The sequence below is a fragment of the Rhinolophus sinicus genome, linkage group LG02 (assembly GCF_036562045.2).
Source record: "Rhinolophus sinicus isolate RSC01 linkage group LG02, ASM3656204v1, whole genome shotgun sequence".
Taxonomy (NCBI): domain Eukaryota; kingdom Metazoa; phylum Chordata; class Mammalia; order Chiroptera; family Rhinolophidae; genus Rhinolophus; species Rhinolophus sinicus.
Genome location: NC_133752.1, coordinates 74,574,795 through 74,590,414, shown reverse-complemented (window position 1 = coordinate 74,590,414; position 15,620 = coordinate 74,574,795).

Genomic DNA, 15,620 nt, shown 5'->3' with positions numbered 1-15,620 from the left:
TTATTTGTATACCTACCAGGTGTGTGTGTGTCTACACTTGGGCTGCCATAACACAATACCACAGAATGGGTAGCTTAAACAACAAAAATTTATTTCTCATGGTTCTGGAGGCTGGGAAATTCAAGAACAAGATGTCAGCAGGTAGGTTTCATTCTGAGGCCTCTTCTCTTGTCTTACAGGTGGCTGCCTTTCCACGGTGTGCTCACATGGCTTTTCCTGGGTGAGTGCATGAGTGCGGGAAGAGAGGGAGAGATAGATCTTTCTTCCTTTTTTAAAAAGGCCAGTCAGTCCTATCAGACTAGTGTCCCTTATGACCTCAAATACTCTTAATTACTGCCTGAAGAACTTATCTCCAAACAAAGTCACAGTTGGGGTGAGGGCTTCAACATACAATTTTGAAGGGATGAAATTCAGTCCAGAGCAATGTGTGTGTGTGTGTGTGTGTGTGTGTGTGTTTTACTGATTTAAAGGGTCTTCTCACACAACACTTTTGTTGATTTTTGCTGAACTGTTGTATCCATAGCAACATATGGTTGCAATTGATGAACCAGTGTAATTCGATGAATATTGCTTGGTATTTTTGTTAAGGAATGAGATAAAAGTGAAACAACTAAGACATATGTTGAAACTTCACTCTTTCAACATTAATGTGATTAACTTCTTTACCTAACTGAATAATAATTTTTGAATACTGAAAGGATATTTACTCAATTTTGAAATGCTATTCACAATGTAACAGCTGCAGACATAAACCACTTTTAAGTTTAATTTGTGTTAACTTTCTCTCCATCTAAACAATCTACTAAGCAATAAATCTAGCCATGGATTGTAGTGTTTGCTGATATTTCCATGATTTAAATGCTCCCACCATGACCCATTTCTTACTAACATAATGTCACTGAACGTGGAGTTGGGAAGAGATGTGCATAACACACCATTATATATTTCCCTGGTGCACATACGATAGATGTAAATAACCTCAAGAGCATAGATAATGGTAAGATGTAGTAAAAATAATTAGGAAGTAATGAGTTTTTGAATATTTGTTACCTGTTTTTAATATAACTTATTGTAAATTTATACAACTTAATTTTTAATAATGGCTGTGCATAACAACCAGCTCACAGAATTCTTAAAAACTTATCAGCTCTTGCAAGCTAGTATGAGCTGGTTCCAGCATACCACTATGTGCCTTTGTTCATGATATTCTCCCAGCCCTTCCCTCCACTTCCTTTAGGTATCTGAATTCTCCTTAAACTTTAATGCCCACTCAGTCCTACTGCCCAGTGACACTATTGCTGATCTCTCCTTTTCCCATTAGAAAAATCCCCCATTGAGACCCCTGAATATATTTCTATTCTATTAAGGCACTTATTTAATCCTCTCGAATTATAATTTGATGATTTTATATTCTTATCAAAGTCTTAAGTTTCAGGAAGGCAACATGAGAAACTGTTAACAATGGGGAGTAGAAGAGGGTGGGAGACTTTTGGTTGATAGTCTTATATAGGAAATTTATAATTTAAAATTTTAAACTATTCAATTAAAAAATAAATACATTAAGAATAGTCCAAAAATAAGACTGATAATAGACACTTCAATAGATGCTAAAACCATTGGGTGAAATGTTGATGAGTGTATAATATTGACACAGTGCCAAAGTATCACTCCAGAGATGTTTTTTATTAAAATTTTTTTTAACTGGGGAATATTGGGGAATAGTGTGTTTCTCCAGGGCCCATCAGCTCCAAGTTGTTGTACTTCAATCTAGTTGTGGAGGGTGCAGCTCAGCTCCAAGTCCAGTCACCATTTTCAATCTTAGTTGCAGGGGGTGCAGCCCATCATCCCAAATGGGAATTGAGCCAGCAACCTTGTTGTTAAGAGCTCACACTCTAACCATCTGAGCCATCCAGCCACCCCTCCGGAAGCTCAGCGGCAGCTAGTTGTCTTCAATCTAGCACAGCTCATTGGCTCATGTGGGAATCGAACCAGCAGCCCTGTTGTTCAGACCTCACGCTCTAACCAACTGAGCCATCCAGCTTCCCCCAGAGATTTTTTAAAAACTAATTTAAAAAGAAAAGATGCAACATTGAAGTTAAAAGCTTAACCAAGAGACCAAATTTAGCATCACAAACATAATGGGTTATCCTGACACTGTCTTCTGATGTGATATAACACAATATTCACCACATTCCCTATGAGAAAATCTTGGCAGAATATTTACTCTGAACTAGTCAAGCCATTCTAGACCTAACTTCCAATTTACAGAAAATTTGAAGCAACAGAGTAACAAACAGAACAATGCCATGAGACAAAAATCAAAATGCAGGCCTTTCTATAAAATAACTGGCCTGGACTCTTAAAAAGTATTATAAAAGGCAGGAGAGCAATTTCAAATTTTAAAAAATGTACAAAGTCATAACGACCAAGTATATGGTTTAATTGTCTAGAATCTAGATTAAGAAACAGCAATACAAGAAATATGGGGAATAATTATAGAGATTTGATTATGGTATGGATATTAGTTGAAATTGCTAATTTTTTTGAGGAGTATGTGAGTTAGAGGTGAAGCTTCAGGATGTCTGCAACTTACATTCAAAAGTTTTAGCAAAAACTAAATGTATCTAGGTAGATGGATGACAGAACAAAAGCAAGTATAGCAAAATATCAATAATTGTTTAATCAATATGAAAGATGAGTATTCATTCTATTATTCTCTGATCTCATCTTTGTTTAAATCTTCCATATTAAAAGTTTAGAAGACATAAGGACTTTTATTAAAGCATTGTAATAGCTTCTGAGTTTTAAAATGCCAAATATCATATAGTAATTTATTATCAAGTATTATATTTAGTAATCAATCAACTGACAACTCAATTCAGTCCTCCAATGCTGTTGAAAACAAATAATTGAAAGTGAGCATAGCAAAATATGCCTCTTTGGTATAAGGATTATTTTAAGCTGAAGGCAATTGAGAAGTAGAGATGAGAAAAGCTCTCTGCTTTCCCCCTATTTGTCCAAGAACAGGACATAAATTTGTAAAGTTGGTCCCCTCCTCTTTTTACCAAGAATGACAAAAGCTACCCTTATCAGTCTAGCAACGGCACCAAAGCAATCTACATAACAATTTTCCTAACTAGGCCTTACCTTCCATTAGTGCTATAGGTTTGCCTTCCCACAATTTTCCGCCCTAGAAACTCAAAGTCCTTTTCCTTTGTCTTGTCACTTCTTAAAAATTTGTTCTTTCACTAAGATGCTACGTAAGCCCAAATTCCACCACCCCTTTGTATTACTCCTTGCTGGGTGCTCTCCTATATATGCGTCAGGCACATGTTAATAAACTTCGGTTTGTTTTTCTCTTGTTGCTCCCTTTTGTCAGTCTAATTTACAGGACCCCAGCCAATGAACCTAAGATAGAGGGAAAAGACCATTTTCTTCCCCTACAAAAGTCACCTGGATTGCAAAGGGATTTGTTATACAGTTATTAGAGTCATATATTTTCTCAACATCTAGCGTGATATTCCAAGTAGTTCTTTTGTTTGGTGCCCTGGAAAATTTGACAGCTACAAAGATTTAGAACATTGAGTAGGATGTCTTTCAAAATGTGAAAAGGGAGGAGGGAAACAACCAGTGTGACATGAAAGTTATGGTTTGGTTCATTCCATTAAAAATATCAGTGCCATTTCATCTTTTAGAATATCTTTTTGTACTCCCAAGGGTACATATGTCACAGAAGGTAATCTTTTACCATATTTACTGTAGATTTTTTCTTTTCATAAAACAATACATATACAGTTGAAACCCATCCCCATTCCTAACTGTAAGTTACTGTATTCTTTCTGTTCATGTTTTTATACTTGTTACATATGTATTTATTACCTATGTACATGCACAGTAAACTATATACAGTACAGTTTTGTATCCTTCTACATTTTTAATAAATGGCACCATACCTCATACATCCTCTTGCAACCTACTTTTTTCAGTCAACATGGTGTTTAAGATGTATACACATTAGTACACCTAGGTTTACTTCATTTATTCTAGCTATCCTATAGTATTCTATTTTTGAATTACCAAAATGAATGTTATCTTAGTGATGGACATTTAGTTTTTCACCTTTAAAATCAATACTACAGTTAGCAGCTTTGCATGGGAGTTTATTTGGAGTAAATATTTAGAAATGAAATGGGTAGGCCATAGGCTGTTTTCAACTTTGCATATTCAGGTAATTGTAAATTTACTCCCCAAGTGGTTGCGCTTAGTGTATGAGAATATCCCTAAACCCTGCCAACATGTGTTGTTTTTTAGTTTTTATAAATCTTATGTGTTTGACATAGTATATTATTAGTGTTTTAATTTGCATTTCCCTTAGTAGCAGTGAGGTTGAACAATTTTTCAGAATTTTATTATTGGCCATTCAGGTTTTCTCCTCTGTTGCCTCTTTTTTTTTTTTTTTTTCTGTTGTGTTGTCTTTTATTATTCACCTTTATTATTGGTTTGTGGGAGTTTTAAAATTTTACATTTAAAAATGATATTTTTATAATAGTCCTTTGTTATGAATTGAAAAATGTCCTTTCCTTTTCAAAGCTGAATAAGGATACTAAGTGAATATTATGGGGTGGGGAGGATGGAGGAACAATCTGTCCTGCAACCTTAGAACCCATGTTGAACTACAGACTGCTGGGCCATGGCTCCATGAAGCTGCCAAATGAAGATAAATGAAAAGGGGGCACAAACCAGGTTGCTTTCCAAATGGTTCATGGTTTGCTTTCCTGATTTATGAAAGATGATACTCCCCATTAAAACTCTTTTTAATAGTTTGACTTCATTTTGCTGACTGAATCACCTAAATCATATTCTAATAATTGAGTTATTTTGATTTCATTCTTTTTGCTTCTTCTGCATTCTCAGATGTGCTGAAGATAAAAAGGACCACCGAGGTAGGCCTACAATGGAGGTTCTAGAAAGGTTTCAAAGAAGCAATAATTTGTTTTTAATGGATACAAATAAGGAATAACAATTTATCAGATTTGTACTATATTTATTCTTACTAATGATGCTCACTTTTAGTCGCAGCTACATTTTCTTCTTCTGTTGTCATGCTCTAGAGCCTAAGTGTCTTAAAGGCAGACTATATTTTCTCCCATTTCTGTATCATTCCAACCAGGCTTGAAACAAAACTGCAAATGCTGATGTGGATTCCAAGATAGTGTTTCAGGCAGTTTAGGGACAGAATAAGATATACCAAGGTCATAGTAGAACTTGAAGCCACTTTGCCAAGATATTGGTTTCGGTAAGAGCTTTCAGTGGTTAGTGTTAACTATTGAATGCAGTGATTATCCTTTTTCTTCTGCAAGAAGCATTGTGAATAGCTTTGTTTTATATTGTGTTTAATGTATGGATAGTATTTAATCCCCCTTCCTTTTTTTGTTTTTGTTTAGCAATTGGAATTTATCTCCCCCCCTCACGCCCCCCGAAGTGTATTTCTTTACTTCCTTCCACAACCAGTCTGTTTGGTTGTGTTAAATTAATCAAACATGGAAGCTATTAGTCTGAGGTGGTTCTAATACCTTATCAGCCTATGTAAGCCAACAAAAACATAAGCCTATAAATGCCTCAAGGTTAAGAAAGCAAAACCTAAGGACAACGAATCACAAGCAGCCAACTAGTCTTTTCCAAATAAGGCAAATAAAGTTTAAATTATAGCCAATCGATTGCCTTGCTTTGCTTCTGCCTTTCCTCTATAAAAGTCTTTCCCCTTGCTCCTGTCAGTGGAGCACTTCTAACCACTTCTGGTTTGGTGCTACCTGATTTGAATTTATTTTTGCTCAGATAAACTCTTAAAATGTTTCATATGCCTTTGTTTATCTTTTAACAGTAGTGAGATAACTTATCAAATACACGTGATTGTCTTGGGACTCTCTTGGTGGCAAGTAACAGAAATTAAGTCCAAACAGACTTATGAGGGAAAAGGGGCAAAATAACTGACTACTTTGAAAAGACCAGAGGTAGTTAATCGTATAATAGATGAGGCTGGACTTAAGAGTACAAATGATATCAAAAGAATCTGTGTTCTCATTTCTACTTCCCTCTGAGTTGATTTCACTGTCAAGCTGATTCTGCCTCAACTCCAGTCTTCTATATTCTAGAAGGTTAGGAAGACCAGCCCCTAGAAAGTGCCTCTTGCTTGATACTTTCAAGTAATCACCCAAGTTGATTCTCAGTGGGTCAAATCTGGTTCCATAAATTCTTAAACCTATCATTGAGACAGATGGGCCAGGCTTGGGTCATTCACGCACTCCTGTCTGAATGGAGTAGTAAGAGGAATACGTGTGGAATCAGCTTCATCTGAAACTCTAAGTGTTGCTAGGAAAAGAATGAGGTATGGATGCCAGGGAAGCAAAAACAATATAATTCCACTTTAATTTTCATTTTTTATCTGATGCTTTTTATACTTTTGCTTTTTTTTTTTCAGTATCTATCAATCAATTTCTACTTGATAAGAGTTTCCATAGGATGAGGTCAAGCCCTAAGTGTTACCCAGCTTATATTAATTAAAGGAAAGAGAATTCTGCTGTAACACAAACCCTGAAGATGAAGCAGTTGGATACCAAGAGGCTATTACTCCTTTTGGCTAGAAATTGGCTGATGGAGCAAGAATTGATTCCAGTGTTATTGATGATTTGGCTCTCCCAAGTTTTCAAGGGAGATTCTACTGAACCATCAAGTCATCAATTTGCTCATTTCTGCTTCCATCAGAGATTAATGATCCTGTGGTTGGATAGGGCATCTTTGTAATTGCTAAGTGCTAAGTCATTCATCTCATTAGGAATACATTCCAACTTTTATTTGCTGCCTGAAAAGTAAGCTCCATAAGCTCTGCTGATATAGCATGAGTATGAGGTCTTAATTGTGTGTGTGTGTGTGTGTGTGTGTGTGTGCATGCGCGCGCGCGCATACCTCTGACTAGGCTATTTTAAAACTTGTAGTTAACTGATAGCAATGCAACTAAGTCTTATCTATTATGGTAGTGTTCTACTGCTGCTTTAAAAACTAACCACAAATTTGGTGACTTAAAACAACACACATTTATTATCTTATAATTATGGAGGCCAGAAATCCCACACAGGTCTCTCTGGCTCAAAATATCTGCAGGGATCTCCTCTTTTTCTTCTGGAGGGTATAAGAGAAAATGCATTTCCTTAACTTTTCCAGCTTTTAGAGTTCACAAAAAGGGGGTTGTTATACCCCTTTCTTCCATCCTCAAAGCCAGCAATCTTGCATGTTTCTGACCATCCTTCCATGGTCACAGCTCCCTCTGATTCACGTCTGCTTACCCTCTTCCACTTTTCAGGACCGTTGCGATGACATTGGGCACACATGGATAATCTCTCTATAGTAAAATCAGCTGCTCAGCAATCTTAATTCCATCTGTAACCTCAATTCCCCTTAGCCATGTAACCTAACATATTTACAGGTCCTGAGGAGTAGGATGTGAACATCTTGGAGATGGGGAGAGGGAGGCATCATTCTGTTTTCCTCATCTGTAGACATGCAAATAAATTCTGCCTGGTGACTTTGAATTGACTTCTTTATCCATTCACTTCTATAGAAAAATGCAGTTTTGCTTCCATTCGTAAATTCATTTCAATATTCCTTTACTTCAGATAAATTTGTAGTTCTTTGACTTCTCCTTTGAACCAATTTTAACAAATTTCCAAGTTCTCTCATTAATAAGCTACATAAAATCTTTGACATGTTTATTTTATGCATAATATAAAATCTTTTATTTTATAAATATTATGTATTTATAATACACTTGTATGTCCTAATTTTACTTTGTTTTCAAAATTTATCAGAGACTTAGCTACTAGAAATAGAAATATATATACATATATATATATATTCTAAAGATATGTTCTACGGCTTCAGAAAATGAGAAAATCTCCCACTCTCTACCATCTTCTTATACATTTCAACATGTGCAGGAGACGGACCTGGCTTCGACTGTAGTGCCTACTGGTTGAAAGTCAAAGATCAAGTTACTTCCCCCTGACGTTTGAAACTCAAGTTTTTATCACAACCAATTCAAGGGAATTGTTTAAAATCACCTGTTCATTACCCCTAGCTGGATCCCAGGAGTTTTATTACCTACTTCTTGAAAAGAAAGGTAGCTCCCACCCTATCTCCAGTCATTGACCAGCAAGTAGGGTTTATGCAAGATTAAATGAAATTTTAAGCATTTCTGCTTAAAGGTGTAAAGTATCCAGTTACTCTTCACAAGGATGTTGGAAAGTTCTCTGTTCTGACATGTGGCAAATACCCTAGCTCTGTTTTCTTTCGCCTCAAACTACTTGTGATAGTTCCTTGGCGAGAGTGTTGGGTATGTGTAAAGGAAGAGCAAGAGTTAAAGCCAAAAAGGACAGGCCTGATGCATGCGTGGGAGAGGGAACAAACCAGGTAACACTTAAATCTAAGACAACGCTAGTGCAAGCGTTCCTAGTCACTTTTCTAGGGTGTGAACATTTCTGTTAATAGTCAGACACCTGGGAAATCTATCCATCCAGACAGCTTGTAGACTAATAAGAATATCCCCTCCTGCAAAACGAAATTGTATTAAAGGAAAAGGAAACCTCCAGCTATTAGATACTATGTCATAGATAAATGCCTGTGGTCCACAGAGGCTTAGGAAGGGTCAATCATATGGGCATACCCTGGCCTCAAGCAGGTTTAGCTGCTCCTCTTTAGTCTAATGCCCCTGTGTTCGGGCCGAGCTGCCCCAGGATGCTGAAACATGACAGTATGGCAGTAAAGGCCTGGATAGCTTTCCACAGACAGTGAGGTGCAGGTTCTGGGTTTTTGGTCTGGATCTCCCCACACAGCAGTAAGGGTCAGCCTTGCTATTTCTGGGTACATCTCCCAGTTCAGTTTTCCACAGTACTCCACAGCTTTCCTTAGGCATTTCCTAATATTTTGGGGAAAACCCATGCATTTCTTCTTAGATATACAACAATTAGTACGCTTTTGAAAGTAACGTATAAAAATATACAAAAAGGGTACATGTCTGTGAAAAAAATTCAACATATATAGGCAAACAATAATTATCATTAAAGCTACCATAATTTATCCAGATATAATCCCTGTTTATAGTCTGGTATTTATTTTTCCATTATTTTATTCTATGCATGTTTCACATGTATCCTAAAACTCCTGCTTTTAATAAGTCCTCTAGTTCTGCCTAGAAGTCCTCCAAGATGGACCTCACTTGTACTTGAAAAATCTTTTGAGAACTGGGTTTCCTTGTCTGCCAAGAGGGGGGAAATAAAAACAAAGACTCAGATAATATCTATTATCATTAGCATTATTTTTCTTTTCTGTTTTATTTTAAGAGGGCCCATGCAGGGATCGAACCCCTGCGACCTTGGTGTTATCAGACCAAGCTCTAACCAACCGAGCTAAGGGGCCACCCCATCATTAGCATTATTGTTAAACCAGTCTATCAGTTTCAGTCATCATATGGCTGAATTCCTGCCTGGCAGCAGGTGTCCCGAATTCAAATCTTCTCTCTGAAAGCTCCATCGGTAAAGCCTCATCTTGGACACTGTCCCTAATGTAAACATCAATATCTGTGCCACAGGCATTGTTCATCCAAGCCTCTGGTTCTTCTGAGACCTTCCTGTGCTCACATGCCAATGCTTTGTTATGAACAGAAGTGAGGAGAACGGCCTGCTCTGGACCATGTAGTCACTGAACTTTGCAGAGCAGCTTTCCCTTCATCAGAGGTGGATCTACCGTGAGGTAAAAAGAGCTTAAACTTCAGTTTCTTTTATTTGCACAGGCTCTTTTCAACACCCTGGGTAGGGCTGAGGGTTGTTTTCACAGCGAAGACTGCTATCTCTTTCTCCTCCAGCTTCCTCTCTACCATGCTTCCCCTCTGTCAAGGGGCCGGGGTCGCTGTTTGAATTTGGGTAATTTAGCAAAAGGGAAGTCAATTTGCAAATACACTCAGTTTAGGTTTAGTGAAATGTGGTTAAAGGGTTCCTAGTCACTTTGATGTATCATTAACTTATTTAGTTATGCTAAGACATTTGGGTGTACACGTGGCTTCCAAGAATATCCCTGCCATTTGCTGTGTGGACATACTTGTGTCATGACATCAAGGTGCAGGATCAGAGATGATTTGAACATAACCTACAGTATCCAGCAGTAAAAGAATGTCTAAAATGGATGGTGGTCTGTGGAAAATTCTTCCAATCACCTGACATATTAAACTGTATGTGAAGGACTGGGTTTTCACTAAGGTTTAGTCCAAAAGGCATTTCTCTCCTGTCAGCAATACACTCAATAATGCAGCGTATACGGATGCTTGCGCCTCGCTGCCGCGGCGCCACCAGTGTCATCCTCCCTCCAGAGACTCCCTTTGCTCGCAGGGCGGTCTGGCCGCTTCGCAGGCAGGCGGAGAGCGATGCCCGCGGCCCGCGGACTGGCGTCCCCTGGGCCAAGCAACGGATCGCTGGCTGGTTGCGGCGGTGACACCCTGGTCGCCAGCGGCCACGGAGGAAACCGGACTCCTTCCGCGTGCGCAGAGACGTCCGGCGCTCTGGAGCTCGCCCTGTGGGGAGAGGCCCTCGCTTACAGGGCTTCTCTCTGATCTCTCGATTTCAGGAGGTTTCCGAGGCCGGTAACAGCCCCCCACAGGAACTACAGCATTTCTGTGGATTCATCAAGCATCATTCTTCACCAGGATTATTGCAGCATCATCACTGAACCTTCCACCCCATACCCTCTATCATGAATTTTGATTTCTACCAGCGAAATTTTTTGATGCTTCCTTTAATCATGTGATGCCATCTCTTGTCTACTCGTTTTCCTTTCCAGTTGCTAAACACATTAGGTATAAGTTTGGGGAGGCGGGGGAAGGCAGCGTATGCAATTAAAAATGTGCCACCATGGATCGCTTGATTAATTAATGAGAAAGAATAAGTCACATGACTACTTTGGGAAAATATTTAAATTTAAATTTTTTGCTGCTTGCACATGCAATACTGCCATCGATAAAGATAACATATAACTCATAATGTCCCACTACGATGAGTCTCATCAATTCAAAGATTATGTATTCACCACATAAGAACACTAATTTGAAAAACCATTATATATTCTTATAGTTCATAAATGAAAGAAACTTGGTTGAGGTTTTTTTCAAATTTAACAGTAATTCTAAAAGTTCACTACCAATAATGTGTGAAACTGAAAGGAAATGTTCTAAATTTGGGGTAATAATTTTTTAAATCCATCATGCTAAAGGAGAGATTGAATGATCTTTCTGATCTCTATAGAAAATAAGATTGCAAAACTGTTGTTGTATGAAAAGGAGATCAAGGATGTACCAAAACATATATGGAAAAATCTATTACAGAGGTGATTCAAGCAATTAATTAATTAATAAACATACTATTATTTTCCAAGATTTTTATATTTGTAGTATTTTTTAGTCCTAAAAACTTTTACTATTTTGAGATTTTTTTTTCTTATTCTAAATAAATTTACATTTTTGTAATCTAACTTTGTATCAGTAATGTGGGAGGGGTTTTTCTTTGTTTGTTTGTTTGTTTTTTAGATTGTCCCCAAATATGTATGAGCTTCAAGCCCCTTGAAACCTGGTCTGAATTCATTTATTCAACAAATATTTGTAGAACACCTACTATATGTCAGGCACTTTTTGGTGCTGAGAATACAAGCAGTGGGCAAATCAAACACAGACTGCTTTGCAGAATTTCTACCTAGGGTTTCTCAGAGTCTCTTCTGAAGAGTTGCGTCAACTTCTGACCCTCACCTGCCAAATTAGAGAAGCTTAAACTCAATTTGAGGGCAGAAGGGAAAACAGACATCATACTAGTCCTAGTTTTTGGCCAGCTTCTGGGGGAAGATTTTCTTCTCACTTAGGTTATATGTCCCTCAAGGGTCAGCTGTAGCTGTGCTTTGTGGTACCCAGGCTACAGGAGCTGCCTCTGTATGGGACATGTTAGTCTTGTAGCAGTGGTAAAAGAGAATTGGCAGATCATGTGATAGCTTTTAAAGCATCTATTCAGAGTGGTATATGTCATTTCCACTCACATTTCATTGGCCAAGGCAAGTCACATGACCAAGCCTGAAGTCAATAGGATGGAAAGTATAGTTCTCCAATAGGGAAGTACTCCAAATACGGCTGTACATATTTGGAACAATAATACAGTATGCCTCATAAGTCCCCTGGGGTTGATAAATACCGAGGGTGCCAAAAAATATATATACACATTTTAAGTAAGGAAAAAAACTATTAAAATTGTAATAATATATACTGATAACAAAAGATGAATACAAGTCACGTTTGACTTCTGCAATTACAAGAGGTGCTCACAGTGGTTACCATCAGCATCCAGACACTTTTGATTACAGCGAACTACTTCTTGAGCAATGTTGACCAAAATGTCCACTTATATACATTTTTTTTTGCACTCCTGGTATGTTTGAAACGTTTGTAAGATACATCTCTAGAATGTTGGCTTTCAAATATCTATTTGTAGGGTGTAATTAAAACTAACAAACACACAAATGTAATAACACTGTCTTTATCAAAGTGCTTTAAAGTAAGTTATAGATCAGAACTCCAACAGAAATATAATGCAAGACATATATGTAATTTAAAATATTCTACTAGAGTGAACCATGAAATTAACTTTAATATATTTATTTAACTGCTGTATCCAAAATACTATCATTTTATCATTAATTAATATAATGAAATACTAATCAGGTATTTTACATTCTTTTTTCGAATCTGTCTTCAAAATCCAGTGTTTATTACAGCACGCTTAGAGCACATCTTAGTTTGGACCAGTCACATTTCAAGTGCTCACTGTATGAAACAGTGCATGTCTAGACAGTCCAACCTCTATATGTTATCATAAAAACAGACCAATTGTTTTGCAAGAGAGACCCTTAAAAGCAGAGGTCAAAAAATCCTTATTTGTAAAATATGGGTTCAATACTTTTCAGGAGAAGCAAGCAAATTTTAGATATAATTATTTTACTATTGAGTACCTAGCTAGATCCTCTTTCTCCTCATGAAAAATACATCAAGCAAATTAAAACTTTTTCACACCTCTTATTGACCTTCATCAACCTTTGATTTGGTAAGCGAGAGCCAGCTGGGTCAAGAGTGTATGAACTTGATATGGATTTCTGGTTATTAACATTTCTGTCAAATCTACCTTCTAATACCATCTACAGAACTAGGATGGGTAGGAATGGCCTCTTGACACACAGACCACATTATTTTAAGTGTTGTTATAAACAGTGTGTCTTTACCACCACCTCCTTTAATGTATGTGTTAATAGTTTGGTATCACTTTTGGATGAAAGGAAAGAAACATTTACCTTTGCTCTTGAAATGATAAGTAAGAATGTCCTTGTAGAGACTGATAAAGTTGTTTTATAGTCATGAATCAACCATAGTATTACAAGATAGAGTGTCAGCAAGATGAAGTGATGATCATTAACTGTGAAAAAAATAAAATAAAAACAAAACAAAAAACCCCATAAAATCTAAGCTATGTGTTCTCTGAATTTTAAGTGTTCAATGTTAAATGAAACTACACAGCAGGTTAATTTGTTCACTTAGGAGTGTTTTGTGGTTAATTCCTGTTGGTAGGTCCCTACTTAGATATGTTTATATCCCTAATATCTACCAGAGAGCTGGACACATAGTGTGCTATTCATAAATACTTGCTGAATTGAATTAAAGTTAGCCATCTGAAACCTGTGCTGTGGTGTCAGAGGGAGGGTAGACAGTGGAGAAGGCAAAGGAGTTGGAATTGGGCAGAGAACCCTTAACAGAATGGCAAGAATCCTAGATACATGCACCTCGAATGTTGAGATGACTTCAGGAAGCCTAAAGTTAAAAATAGATAGTATGTGATAATAAGAAAACCGTTCACCGCCAATATAGTGAGTTTAAACATCTTAACTATCAAAACACTGTGTGTTTTATTTTCTAGATTGAAAGGAAGTTTCTCTTGGTCTGGTCTTTATCTAGCAGTGATTTTAAATACTATCCCTTTCAGAAGCTAACGTCTTCAGAAACAGCCCGATGATGTGAAATAGTTCATGTAAGTCCCCAAAAGGGACACAAACTACTCCACCAGCTGCATTCCCTCATACTAGGATACAGAGACTCCAACGTATTTCTTCTCTAATACAAAATCTCAGCAGGTTGAAACACACTAACACAGAAAAGAGAATACAATTTAGAGCAGGGGTGTCCAAACTTTTTTCAACGTTTTTTACCAAGGGCCACATGCGGTAAAATACACAAACAGCCGGGCCACTCACTCGAGGTGAAGTAAGTATTGCCTCACCTGGTTTATTTAAGTAAACTAAATATATTTTTGGAATTTGCTGTGGGCCAATTAACAATGGATCATGGGCCGCAGTTGGCCCATGGGCCGCAATTTGGACACCCCTGATTGAGAGTCTACTATTTTCTCTCATGAAAAGTATGAATAGTTAATACTGTTTAAAATTCATAGCATGTTAGAGATAAGAGTCCTCAAATATCACGTAGTACTTGGTGACAGAAACTCACTGTCAAGAAGTTTCTGCCAACCAACAGTGTCCCCTGACTCTACAAGGAGGATACCTTCTGAAAACATGACTGAAGCATCAAGATATTACCAAATGTCCTTTTCCCACTTTCATTCTTCACTCACCAGTTATTTCACACTCTATTAATTATATTATAGTCCAAAGAGTTCAGGGACTGATGTGTACAACTCAGGCTCTTCTAAGAGGTACACGAATGGTCATAAATACGTGTATATACAAATCTGTGTGTACACATCCATACATACATATACAGAGGGTGCCAAAAAATGTATACACATTTAAGACAGGAAAAAACTGTATTAAAATTGTAATACTCAATATATACTGATAACAAAAGATGAATACAAGTCACATTTGACTTCTGCCATTGCAAGAGTTGCTCAAAGTGGTCACCATCACCGTAATTATGACACAGTTTTTTCCTTTCTTAAAATGTGTATACATTTTTTGGCACCCTCCATATACAGTTATACATATACATATCTTTGCACGTATGTCATACATGTTAACTGTATCAGCTAATACATAAAGCGACATCATCAATAGTTAAACAACATTAATAGCATACCTATACACAACAATATAACCACTATTAAATGTATTGTGGAAAAAAGGAATAAAGGCAAATTTTCTACTTATCAATATTTCAAAATGTTTGTAAAAATTTATCACTCTGTGCTTCTGTTAGGTTCAGTTGTCAATTCTGAGACTTTATACCACCTAGTACAGAGTCTTAGGGCAGTTATACTAATGAAAAATGATCCAACCTGAGATTGTATTTAATGTGAATAACCCAAAACTGCTTGTAAAAGAACATCAACTAAAAAAAAAAAAAAAATAGAACATCAACTGTTGTAGCAGTCATCTTTTAGTGACATAGTGTCAAGTGTTAGTGACATAGCTCTAACTTAATTTTTCTCCTAACTATAACCCCTTTTTTTAAAAGGGAGGTGGGTGTGTTCATTACTCTG